This window comes from Phlebotomus papatasi, unplaced genomic scaffold (genome assembly GCF_024763615.1).
Source record: "Phlebotomus papatasi isolate M1 unplaced genomic scaffold, Ppap_2.1 HiC_scaffold_161, whole genome shotgun sequence".
NCBI lineage: Eukaryota > Metazoa > Arthropoda > Insecta > Diptera > Psychodidae > Phlebotomus > Phlebotomus papatasi.
In genome coordinates, this window is record NW_026604406.1 from 14,353 (window position 1) to 28,655 (window position 14,303).

Consider the following 14,303-nt stretch of genomic DNA (forward strand, 5'->3'; position numbering starts at 1 on the left):
AAAATGTAATATTGAAGAACTTGTAATCGTTAAAGAAAACGACAGTGCACTGATATCCGATTTTCTTCAATATCTGAGGCGCCCAACTTCTAAAGAACTACTTATTGCCGGCCCAAAGATTTGTATTGTTCAAGGAGTTCAGAAGATAGTTTTAAAAGAAACTAAGGATTTAATTATGAATGAATTTCATTTGTTACCAAGTAGTGGTCATGCTGGTGCAAACCGCATGTATAATAATATTAAAAAGTACTACTTTTGGCCAGGACTTAAGAGTGATGTCGAAAAATATGTAAAATGTTGTGAAAAATGCCAAAAATTTAAATATTCACTACCCGTAAAAGAAAAATTATGTATAACATCAACAGCAACGTCTGCTTTTGAAAAAATATTTTTGGATATTGTCGGTCCATTGGAGAAAGATAATAAGGATTTTAGTTATATCTTAACTATTCAATGTGAATTAACAAAATATGTAGAGGCATATCCACTTAAAAATAAAGAAGCTGCTACAGTTGCAAGACATTTTGTTGAAAACTTTATTTTACGTTATGGTGTTCCTAAAATAGTAGCGACAGATAGGGGTACAGAGTTCATGGCGTCTGTATTTAAAGAAACTTGCTCATTATTAAAAATTTCTCAAATCAACTCTACTGCGTATCATCACGAAAGCTTAGGAGCTCTAGAAAACAGCCACAAATCTCTTGGTGCATTTCTTAGAATGCAAGTGGCAGAGCACCCTGGTACTTGGAGTAGTTGGATTCCTTATTGGAGCTTTTCTTTTAATACAACCGTACATACAGAAACAAAATATGCTCCTTTTGATTTGGTATTTGGTAAAAAATGTTCTTTACCCTCAGAAATTTATAATGTTGATCCAATTTATAACTTTGATAATTATTCTTTGGAATTGAAGTTTCGAATGCAGAGAGCATTGCAAGACGCCAGAAATCACCTCATTAACTCAAAATTGAAAAGCAAAGGGACAGATAATCCTAACCGGCTTATGTAGGTGAGATTCTTAACGTGAGCTAACTCGGAGTGCATGCAAATTCGATTTAGAGCTCAAGTTGGGAGACGCCATTCAGTTATCTTGAATAAAATTCGTGAAATTATACAAATTTTGTATTTAAACCAAAATATCAAGGATTTGGATGAACTGACAGAAAAGTGTTATATGGGTGAAATGTAGACCAGAATGTTCTCTATAATTTTTCCATAGAACATGATCTCATCGATTACTCAGAAGCCAAGATAATCGAGGTTTTTTGTTTCTTAACTCGTTTTTTCATCCAGAGTGCCCCAAGTAGTCATTTGTTGAACTTCAACTATATCAAAGAATTGTTGTATTTTGTGGGACTTTCCATTTAAAACCATATTTTAAGTGTCTTTGTGGAGTAGAGGCAGTCAAATTGGCATCTGAGTGATTTCAAAGCGTTATTATGGGAAAAATCAATTTTTTCACACTTAAACGGCAAAATCGGAGTGATAGCGTAGTCTGACCGGAAAATGATGTATGGACGAAATGTAAAGACAAATGTCCTCTACAATTATGTCGAAGTAATCATCAAAATCGGTTTAGCGACAGTCGAGATAATTGAGGTTATGTGATAGTGAAATTGGTTTTTCGACTGTGGCGCCCCTGGTGTTGGTCCCACGAAGTTAAAATGTTCTAGAAAGTTGTAGTATTTGGTGAGATCTTTCGTTTAAGCCCTCATTCATCAAAATCGGTCACATAGAACCGGAGATATGATTTTTTGAATTTCGTGAACTTTGACCCCTCATATCTCTGGTCCTATTGAAACCACAGCGCACATACGCACCATTTTGGAAACGTCCTAGACTGGACTACAACATACTAAAATTTCATTAACTTGCACAATGCCGTTTTTTGAGAAAAGTGACTTTGAATTTCGATTAATTTTGACACTATCACAGCGCCACCTGTAGTGACTTTTTGAACTTCCATCTGAAAGTGCTCATCGAGACGAAACCAAAAAGGTAAAATTTATGTCGATATGTTAATTAGAACCGGAGATAGAGGCCGGTCAATGTTCGAACTTTGACCCCTTATAGCTCGGGTCAGGGGTTATGGATCGACTTAAGGTTTTTTTTGTTTGATAGGTATAATCAACGGCTACAACATACTAAAATTTCAGCCCGATTGCATAAGGAATTTTTGAGTTATTTAACTTTTAAAATTTAAAAATTTTCTTTTTAATAATAGCGCCCCTAGCGGTGGTTTTATGAACTTGCGATGTTAGAAGAGGAAGTGGAATTTCATGAGAGCTTTCCAAAAAGCCCTCATTTTTTAAATTCTGACAATTAGAACCGGAGTTATGGTCATTTTAAGAAAATTTTTTTGGACCCTTATAGCTCGGGTCAGGGGGGTCGGGGGACCTTAAGTTTGGTATTGATGGAAAGCTCTAAGGCCCAGCTATAACATACTAAAATTTGAGCCCTCTCGATGCCATAGGGCCGGAGCTATTGAGAAAACAAAAAAAGGGGGGTCTTCAAAATGTTGGAAGGAGGGGTGGGGGGTGGGGGGTCAATGCACCATGTTGCAATTTTCATACGATATTTAACCTTTGCCGAAAACCGCAAGTCGATATCTTTTTTAGTTTAGGAGCTATTAAGCTCCAAAGAGCGGCCGGACGGCCGGACGGCCGGCCGGCCGGCCGGGAACGTAACTTAGCCCCCCATATATTCGTGATCAGGAAGTGGCGAAACACATTTTGGCCAAGTTTGAGCGCGATCGGAGGACATGAAATTTTGTTAGGATTATAGTAGGTGAGATTGTTAAGAATCTCACCTAATACAAATACGATGAGAAAGCAAGACCTATAAATTACAAGGTCAATGATAATGTATTAATAAGAAATACTTCTGAAAATAAACTTAATCCTATTTTTAAAGGGCCATATAAGATAATTAAAATAGAACATCCTAACATAATCATACAAATGGGTGATAAAGAATACAAAATACATAAAAATAGAACTAAGTTATTTCATAATTGAATATAGAAAATAAAAGGTAAGTATAAAATTTATTGCAAGGATCAGTATGTTATTAAAATTATTGGAAAAAAAAGCAAATAGAAAAATTTATTGCAAAGATCATAATCACTAGTAAAAAAAAAATAAGCAAAAAAAAAATACAAAAAAAATTGTAAATAAATTTAATTTTTTTTTCTCCAAGAGGGCAGGTGTGATAGATGGGTGCGAACCCTATCTTAATATGTATTGATTGCATTTGCATTATTTTAATCTAGGTTATTAAGCAATATCATAGGGAGCGAGGTTCAGTGGAAGTCCACTCACCTGCACTCCTTATTCAGCATTTTAGTGTTACTTTTAATATTGTACTTTATGTAGAAAGTTAGAGTTGGAATAAAGAAGTCAATGAGAACAGAAGTGTTCTTTTCTTGTTCACCAAGATTCGGCATATTGGAGAGGTTTGCATTGAGGACGGCCACGCAGAACCGGAAATTTTTCTCCAAAATGAAGGATAAAACACCTACGGAGTTAAAAAGTGACGTAGTTTATGAAATCCCATGCTCAGGTTGTGATAAAAGTTATGTGGGCACTACTCACCAATATCTGAAGAGGAGAGTACAACAACACAAAAGGGATTGTCGCCTCCCAATAAAAAACGAACAAGCAACATCGTTATGCGCACACAGTGCAAGGACGGGGCACCAATTTGAATTTGACTCCACAAGGATTATCGATGCTCATTCACACCGAGAGAAGAGATTATTCCTGGAGGCACTTTGGATCAGGAAAAAGATTGACCGGATTGTAAACAAAAGAGCGGAATGTGCAAACATCAGTGCAGCATATGCAGCTTTGCTCGATGAGATGGATGACATGCATGCAAGATGATTAGGAAACAAGTTTAGAAATCCAAAAACTTGATCCAAACTGCCAATTTAAGATAATTGTTCAAAGAAGGTCAAACTCCAGTTTCCCGCACAAAGAAAGCCAGAATAGAGCGCCAAGAAAAAGAAAATTATTATTTATTATTTATTATTTATTTATTGTGCTTACACTCGAGTCCTTTTCAAGTAATTATATGCTTTGCGTTTATGCGGCCACCGCCGTCTTAGCGTTGATGACCAACCTCCGGAGTGAAAACGGTGGAAAACTCCTTCACAGGTTGTATATGCCAATCATTCACAGGATACATAGTTATAAATTTTTATATATTATAACATAACAACAATCCCTAAACACCGTTATGCAAAATTTAAATACAGGATCTCGAGGGATAAGTAGCGACTTAAAATTTAAGTAATTTTGTGTTGTCGCTACTGAGTTCAGTTAGATTAAATTGTAAGATTATGATTAAAAATTAAAATTTAGAAAAACAGGAAAAAGTAGTAAAAAAAAAGTAAATATAAATATAAAAGCTAAAAAGCTAAAAGCTCCCATGCCCACATCCGAATCGCTTCTGTGTGATTCCATAGCCAAGAGCCCATCCAGTCCCCAACGCACAGAGGCAACCCACAATCCCACCGGCACCCCCAAACCCGCGGCCGGCTCAAGCTCAGGCAGAAACACCGGCTGATCCCGTACAAAAGAGGGGCGAAAAAAAGGCGAAAAAGACCCCGAAAGGAAAAGCCAGCGTCACAGACAGAGGAGCCACAACCACAGGAATGGAAATCACCTCCACTGATTACATCTTGAGAATAGAGGCCGGCCGAATCATAGGAAAAACCTCGCCACGCAGAGAACCAAAACGAGCCCATTCAGACCACACGAATATCCACCCCAAATTCCCCAGAGTAGCGGTTCCACAACCAAGCCTTGACTCCCCTGTCGAATACTCCCAGACTACTTACAGATTTTAGTTCAGGCGAAAGGCCATTAAATAGTGATGGTGCACGGAAATTGAAAGATCTTTTAAATAGCTCGGTTCGGGGATGAGGCACAGATACAGTCAAGCCCCTCCTAGATGGTCTATGTCTCTGCGATGAGTAATATCCACCCATTTTAAAGAATTCTCTTAAGCATTTATACTCATACAGGTATTGTAGAGGAAAAACATTCCAGATAGGAAAAATTCCTTTCACTGTTTCCCACCTTCGCCTACCTAGCAAAGCTCTAACCGACATGCGCTGTGCAACGCAAACAGCCTTCAAAGTAGTCGGACAAGCGCCACCCCACAATGTCAAACCATGTGAAAGCCGACTCTCTATACAAGCTCGATAAAAATTTTTCTTAACTGTTTCCGGCACCATCCTTGACAGCTCATAGCACCCCCTAACACTAGAACACAGAGAACCTCTCATTTTCTCCACATGGGGCTTCCAACTCAATTTTCCATCTATTTCAACACCCAAATATCTCGTGCTATCCACATTGGGAACACGAAAACAGTGAGCATCGCAATTATCCCCGGTACATGACTGAGAATGAGAGATTAAATCACTTGCGTCCCTCCCACTATAGGCACCAAAACAGACCATAACGCTCTTGTCACTGAGGATCATCATGTGTGAGTCCAACCAATCCCTTATCCTAATAAGGTCACTACGAATCATGAAATTAAGTTCATCCCTAGAATTGGCAGAATAGGTCAATGAAATGTCATCAGCATAAGCAACCAGTTTGCCATTCAAATCCAGTCTACAAAGGTCATTTATGTATACCAGGAAGAGAATAGGACCCAATACACTGCCCTGAGGAACATATAGACAGAAAATAGGAAAAATAAGAGACTCTCGCTGTAGAATTTTTGTTAAGTGTGTCACTCGTGATATCTGTACCCAATGAAGACATCCGTTCTGTCCCGAATTAAGACGTTGCCCCAGATGTATTGTGACATTTTCGAGTAAGTGTGAAAAAGAGTTAATGTAAATCAATATTAATTTTTGAATAAAAATATTTCCTTCAGCCACTGAAGAAGGTGCGTAGTGCACCGAAAGCTTTGGGAAGAAAAGACTTTTATTCTGGGCTATTCCTCTCCCACCCGACGAACACCGGATTGACTCTCAAGAATTGATAATACGTCGGTTTTCCTAATAGTTATTATTTTGTGTCAAATCCGTTCTCATAAAACAAAACTTGAACCGTTTGTCCTCAACAAGGTGAATGAAATCCAATCGTTGACAGATAAGTCTCGATGGCATTATGTGCCTACAGAGCTTAATCCCGCTGACACCATTTCTCGAGGGTTGAGTCCTTCTCAGTTAAAAACATCTTCTGTATGGTGGAACGGGCCCGATTTCATTCTACTGGCGTGTGAACACTGGCCAAAGGATCCCTCGGGAGTTGCGTCAGACATACCATTGGCCATCACTCAATTAGCTATCTCTGAATCAACCCACCCTCTTGATTACATCCTATCAAAATCCAATCGCTTCTAAACTATTTTACGTGTCTTGGCGTACGTGCTACGATTCATGTCTAAAAATCGCATAAAAGGTCCAATACTTCCCACTGAATTGGATCGGGCTGAAAGAGTTCTTGTTCTATTCGTGCAAAACCGATCCTTTAGTGAGGTGACGTCCTCCATCAAGACTGGCTTGATTCACTCATCAAGGCGTTTTCGCCACCTGCGATCGCTCAACCCCTTCTTGGACGATTGCGGCATCATCCGAGTCGGTGGTCGTTTAACGGCCTCTATGTTGGAGTATGACATGCGACACCCCATTCTCCTCCCTAAAGGACGCCTAGCACTTATCATAGCCACACAAATCCACAATAAGCAGCTTCATCCCGGCCCCCAGTTACTATTAGCAATATTACGTCAGAAATACTGGCCATTAGGAGCCCGTAGTCTTACTCGACAAGTGGTGAGAACTAGCATTACATGTTTTCGACACCAACCAACTTTAAGTTATCAACAAATGGGAAATCTCCCGACAGAGCGGCTAACTTTTACATCCCCATTCGCCACATGCGCCGTAGATTTTTGTGGCCCCATCCTGACTCGCCCTTCCTACAAGCGAGGAGGTGTAGCGTACAAGACCTATGTATGTGCCTTTGTGTGCTTCGCCACGAAAGCAGTTCACCTGGAGGTGGTTGGAGACTTGACCACTGATTCCTTTATCGCGGCATTACGTAGATTTGTTTCTCGTCGCTCCGCTCCAGCTCATATATATTGCGACAACGCAACTAATTTTAGGGGAGCGCAAGTCACTCTTAAAAGACTCTTCGAAGATTTGAAATCAAACCAGCAGCTTCAGACGGAATGCTCATCAAGAGGAATCAATTTCCATTTCATTCCTCCACGTTCCCCACACCATGGAGGACTTCATGAAGCGGCAATTAAAGCCCTCAAACACCACCTAAATCGAGAAGTCGGAGGCACAATCCTTACGTTCGAGGAGTTAAATACCATCACATCACAAATTGAGGCAATCCTGAATAGTCGCCCTATAACTCCCTTGCCAGACGATCCAAGTGAGCCTTCTGCACTGACTCCGGGTCACTTCCTAGTCGGAAAACCCCTTAATATATTACCGTCATACAATTACACAAATGTCCCCGCAAATACATTATCCAGATGGCAGCTATGCCAACGCCTCCTGCAGCAATTTGCTCAAAGATGGAAGCAAGAGTACCTCCACACTCTTCAAAAGCGAAGCAAATGGACAAGGGAGGAGAAAAATCTTCATGTAGGAGACACAGTACTATTGTGCGAGGACAATTTGCCATCTTTCCAGTGGCCAATGGGTCTCATAACCTTAGTTCATCCTGGCAAGGACAACAAATGCCGTGTCGTCACAGTGAGAACGTCAAGGGGGACATTTACTCGGGCGATCCAAAAAGTGGCCAAGCTTCCAATCGAGGGACTACCGCCCTCACTATCGCCCCCCCAGCATGTCGATGCTACTTTAGCATCAACTCAATAGTAAAGTTGCAGAAAAATTTCACGCGCATCGTAACCCTAATTTAATATTCGTTAAGTGGACTAGCATGCAAAAAGCAACTTTTTTTTTTTGGTGACTTTCCGTTATCGGGCAGTGTATTTAAGCGATGCGCGCAATATTTCCTCCTCTTTTTTTCCATTGCCTTAAGCAAGCCGAAGTGCAGTGTCCAAATAAGTTTTTCAACGTGATCACCACGTTTTCATAGTGCAAGTTTCTTAATCCAGATTTGAACCAAAGACTCATTCCCAAAAGTGTCACACACGCGGAGATTGGGCTCTGAAACCAGCGAACCCCAATCCAGAAGACCACCCTGTGGCGAGGAGAAACGCCTGGCCTGCAAAAATTTGTTCGTCCTCACTCACCGGATACACTCATCCAAATTCAGGTGACCACATACACTCAGAGGAAAGGGGGCTCAGTTCTCATCCATCCACTCATCCATCCACTCATCCACATTCAGGTGACCACATACACTCAGAGGAAAGGGGGCTCAGTTCTCATCCATCCACTCATCCACATTCAGGTGACCACATACACTCAGAGGAAAGGGGGCTCAGTTCTCATCCATCCACTCATCCACATTCAGGTGACCACATACACTCAGAGGAAAGGGGGCTCAGTTCTCATCCATCCACTCATCCACATTCAGGTGACCACATACAGTCAGAGGAAAGGGGGCTCAGTTCTCATCCATCCACTCATCCATCCAGTCATCCACATTCAGGTGAGTCAAGTCATTTTACACGAGTTGTGAATCTCGTGAGTTCGAATATTGAACAAACCTACGTTGCTTTCCCATTTACGATGATTTGTTGCGATCGTGTGGATGTAGATGATGTCAGAAAATCGAATCTCAGTCTTCTTTAACTCGTTCTTTTTCTATATTTTTTATTTGCCAACATTTCGGTCCTTTGGTTAGGACCTTCTTCAGGGCATCAAAGTTTGGGAGAACAATTGTTAATGTTTTAGAAATAAACTACTCTAACACTTTTTACTTTCCGATGTTCACCTATCGCCTGTGCAAGATTGACTCTTCTACAGGCGATGGCTGAACATCGGAAAGTAAAAAGTGTTAGAGTAGTTTCTTTTTAAACATTAACAATTGTTCTCTCAATTTTTGATGCCCTGAAGAAGGTCCCAATCAAAGGACCGAAACGTTGGAAAATAAAAAAAATAAAGAGAAGAACGAATTAAAATAAGACTGAGATTCCATTTTCTGACATCACCTCTCCCATTTATATGTTGTATTAGGTGAGATTCTTAACAATCTCACCTACTATAATCCTAACAAAATTTCATGTCGTCCGATCGACCTCAAATTTGGCCAAAAAGTGTTTCAGCACTTCCTGATCACGAATATATATGTGGCTAATTTACGTTCCCGGCCGGCCGGCCGGCCGCTCTTTGGAGCTTAATAGCTCCTAAACTAAAAAAGATATCGACTTGCGGTTTTCGGCAAAGGTTATATATCGGGTGAAAATTGCAACTTGGTGCATAGACCCCCCACCCCCCACCCCCCACCCCTCCTTCCGCCATTTTGAAGACCCCCCTTTTTTTGTTTTCTCAATAGCTCCGCCCCTATGGCATTCAGCGAACTAAAATTTTAGTATGTTATAGCTGGGCCTTAGAGCTTTCCATCAATACCAAACTTAAGGTCCCCCGACCCCCCTGACCCGAGCTATAAGGGTCCAAAAAAAATTTCTTAAAATGGCCATAACTCCGGTTCTAATTGTCAGAATTTAAAAAGTGAGGGCTTTTTGGAAAGCTCTCGTGAAATGCCACTTCTCCTTCTAACATCGCAAGTTCATAAAACCACCGCTAGGGGCGCTTTTTTTAAAAAGAAAATTTTTAAATCTTAAAAGTTAAATAACTCAAAAATTCCATTGTGGATCGGGCTGAAAATTTAGTATGTTGTAGCCGTTGATTATACCTATCAAACAAAAAAAACCTTAAGTCGATCCATAACCCCTGACCCGAGCTATAAGGGGTCAAAGTTCGAACATTGACCGGCCTCTATCTCCGGCTCTAATTAACATAGCGACCTAAATTTTACCTTTTTGGTTTCGTCTCGATGAGCACTTTCAGATGGAAGTTCAAAAAGTCCCCATAGGTGGTGCTGTGATAGCGTCAAAATTCATCGAAATTCAAAGTCACTTTTCTCAAAAACGGCATTGTGCAAGTTAATGAAATTTTAGTATGTTGTAGTCCAGTCTAGAACCGGAGACTTTCAATAGAACCGGAGATATGAGGGGTCAAAGTTCACGAAATTCAAAAAATCATATCTCCAGTTCTATGTGACCGATTTTGATGAATGAGGGCTTAAACGAAAGATCTCACCAAATACTACAACTTTCTAGAATGTTTGAACTTCGTGGGACCAACACCAGGGGCGCCACAGTCGAAAAACCAATTTCAATATCACATAACCTCAATTATCTCGACTGTCGCTAAACCGATTTTGATGATTACTTCAACATAATTGTAGAGCACATTTGTCTCTACATTTCGTCCATACATCATTTTCCGCTCAGACTACGCTATCACTCCGATATTGCCGTTTAAGTGTGAAAAAATTGATTTTTCCCATAATAACGCTTTGAAATCACTCAGATGCCAATTTGACTGCCTCTACTCCACCAAGACACTTAAAATAGGGGTTTAAATGGAAAGTCCCGCAAAATACAACAATTCTTTGATTTAGTTGAAGTTCAACAAATGACTACTTGGGGCACTCTGGATGAAAAAACGAGTTAAGAAACAAAAAACCTCGCTTATCTTGGCTTCTGAGTAATCGATGAGATCATGTTCTATGGGAAAATTATAGAGAACATTCTGGTCTACATTTCACCCATATAACACTTTTCTGTCAGTTCATCCAAATCCTTGACATTTTGGTTCAAATACAAAACTTGTATAATTTCACGAATTTGATTTAAGATAACTGAATGGCGTCTCCCTACTTCAGCATCAAATCGAATTTGCATGCACTCCGAGTTAGCTCACGTTAAGAATCTCACCTACATAAGCCGGTTAGGATTATCTGTCCCTTTAATTATACTTTGCAAAGCACTTCAGGCGGTCGTCCATTACTTCCATTTGGGGAATGTTCTCTTCGGAGCAAGAGGAGGAGAACATGTAACATCCGCAGGCAATACTCGTCACAGGAACTGCAATTTGCTGCTGAAATGCATTCTCGAGAAGAAGGACAGCGTCCTCAGCAAAGAAGTCAGCAGCTCAAGCCTTTGACCGGCAATGAAGCTCTTGCGAGATATATGGAGACAAAATTGACTAGGAATTCTCACAATATCATTCGTGAGGTTGCTAAGTCTATATTTCCTCCATATAAATCATTGCGAAAGGCCAAGGAGGTTTGATTTTGTTCCGAAACCGACTGCCTACAAGCTCTGTTGAACCACATGATAACCAGGATTGTCCAACTCTGCATTGAACAACTGAACGAAATGGTTGCTGAAGGTCAACATGAGTTTGTCATGGTTTGGAAATGGGGGTGTGATGGCTCTACTGGCATGAGGGAGTATAAGCAGAAGTTTGCTGACCCCATGTCCAATGACTAATCTATATTCCTCACATCCTCAGTTCCTCTCAGAATGTCTGCCAACAATAATGTATCTGTATGGGAGAACCCAATGCCTTCATCCACGAAGTGGTGTCGCCCAATTCGCACAAGATGTGTGAAGGAAAGTCCTGCGGTAATCCAGGAAGAATTTCAGCGCGTGAACTTGGAGATTCAGAATTTGCAGCCCACTCTTCGAGATCTCCAAAACAATTCCATCATCATCCAACATCGCATGTTGTTCACTATGGCGGATATTAAGGTTATGAACATCATAACCTCAACTCCGTCGAACAAACATTGCTACGTCTGCCGCACAAGTACCGCTCTATTCCACAATTTATCAGAATTGCGGAATATGATGCCAGTCGACGAGAATTTCCTGGATTTTGGGCTTGGTCCACTTCATAGTTGGATAAGAACATTTGAGGCAATCCTTCATATTGCATACAGGTCTATTTGTAGGTTTCGCAACTCTTCATAGTCCTGCTGTTTTCCAATTATTGTATCCAAATTAATATTTGCACATTCAATAATTCCAAGTGTTTTCTACTTTAACAAAATTTTCCGACTCTTTTCATATTATCCCAGCGCCAGCGCTTCCTCATAGTATTTAATTGTAAGTGAATGTTACTCCTTCGTTACTTATTGTGACACGTCATATGTAATTATGCAACTTCCATTACTTGCTTTTATATCCAATAATGTTTACGGTAATTAAATTACTATTTAATAATCACAACAAGTTGCCATTCAAAAAGTATTTTAAAACGCATCACAGAGAAGAATTTCAATTTACCAAGCTACGGATACTACTGGATGCAGGAATCATTTTATAATCGGGTATTATAAAATATCCACCACAAGTGAAAAAAATTTCACTCGAAAATGTTGGCAGGGGAAGGTGGGGCTACTTTGAGCTGTGGGGCTACATTGTTACACGATTTTTCGACTATTTCTAAATGAAGCTAGGCCTTACAACTATTTTATTTAGATCCACAATATTGTTTTGTCTATCCAAATTACATCATCATAAAACCCAGTTTCCTTTAGAAAATTGCAAAAAATAAACGTATAACAATGTAGCCCCACAGTTCAAAATAGCTCCACCTCCCCCTAGCAGTGCGCAAACAAATATAGTTGTCTCGCTCTCTCTGATTTGTAAATTGGATGTAACGGAATGTCTTAAATATGAAAGTAAAGATGCCGAAGAGCCGCAAGATTCTGTGAAAATAAGTGTTAAAAAATTGTAAAATCCCTGTGAATAAGTTGTGAGAAGTAGTGAAAATTGCAAAAAAAATGTCTGAGTCTTCTGCAGATTGTGTTAAGGTTGCAATGAGGGTCAAACCTTTGGTGGAAAATGAAATTTCCATAGATTGCCAACAGGTAATTATCAAGGAGCCTCATGTGCCCCAGATTTCCATCCCTGGAGATCGTTCCTACACCTTCAAACACGTTTTCATGCCTGAAGATGCTCAATCAGTGGTCTACAATGCTGCAGTGAGAGTAATGATAGCGAAACTCTTTCAAGGAAATGCAAAAAATGCTCTGGAAATGTGTTGAGAATTTAACGATATTTCCCTTTGTTTGTAGGATACAATGTCACGATCTTGGTATATAGCCAGACAAGCTCTGGGAAGACATACACCATGGACACGACGTACAGTGGCAAGGAGGATAGTAGTGCTATCATTATTTTTCGAGCCATAACGGATATTTTTCAGCAAATTGACAAAATTAAGAGGGAAAACTTAACCTTTTCCGTCTCTTGTATATTTCTGGAGCTTAATCAGGAAGATCTCTATGATTTGCTATCAAACAAGCCACAGAAGGGCTATACCCTTGACATTCGCGAGAGCAACAATAATATCTTGATTCCAGGAGTAACTGAAGTGGCTGTGGCGAGTCCTGTGGAGACTACAGATTGTCTTATTCTGGGCTCAGGTGGACGAGCAGTTGGAGCCACAGCCATGAATTCCCAATCAAGTAGATTCTAAGCGATTTTCTCAGTCAAAATTGAGATCACGAGCAGCAAGGAAACTATAATTGCAAAGCTTTAGTTGGTTAATCTGGCTGGTTCCGAGAGGGCTAGCGAAACCCGAGCGACAGGTGAGCGCTTCCGGGAGGTAGTGAAGGTCAATAAGGGTTTGCTGTGTTTGGGAAATGTGATTTCAGCGCTGGAAAGTGGGAATAATCAGGGAAAATTTGTTTCCTACCGAGAATCCAAGCTGACACGCCTGCTGCAGGGATCTCTGGGAGGGATTTCCGTAACTCTGGTGACGGGCCTTCTTCGTCATTTATATTTCTTATCTTTCTGTTCTTTTGGTGTTTTTTCGTTATTTTTTTTTTAATTTTTTGTTGTAGTTATAACTCTCTCCTCTTCAAGGCGATTAAAGAAATCGATTGCGATTTTGCAACACTGTTATAACTATTTGAAACTCATGCAGGATTGACATTATCAATGATTTGAGCATAACTCGAAAGGGATTTCTGTTACGCCTGCACTCTTCTCACGCTTGCATTTGGGCGAGCTATATATTTTAGCTGAGATTCTTTACAATTTCAGCTTTTGTGGTCACAGGTCAAATCCGACCTTGTCAGATAGGACCCAAATTTTGGATATACACGTTTTGACACTCATAGATCACGAAAATCATGTGCGACAAAAATCGATTTTCGTGGACGTTCCGTTCCGTTCCGTTGCGTTGCGTTGCGTTGCGTTGCGTTGCGTTGCGTTGCGTTGCGTTGCGTTGCGTTGCGTTGCGTTGCGTTGCGTTGCGTTGCGTTGCGTTGCGTTGCGTTGCGTTGCGTTGCGTTGCGTTGCGTTGCGTTGCGTTGCGTTGCGTTGCG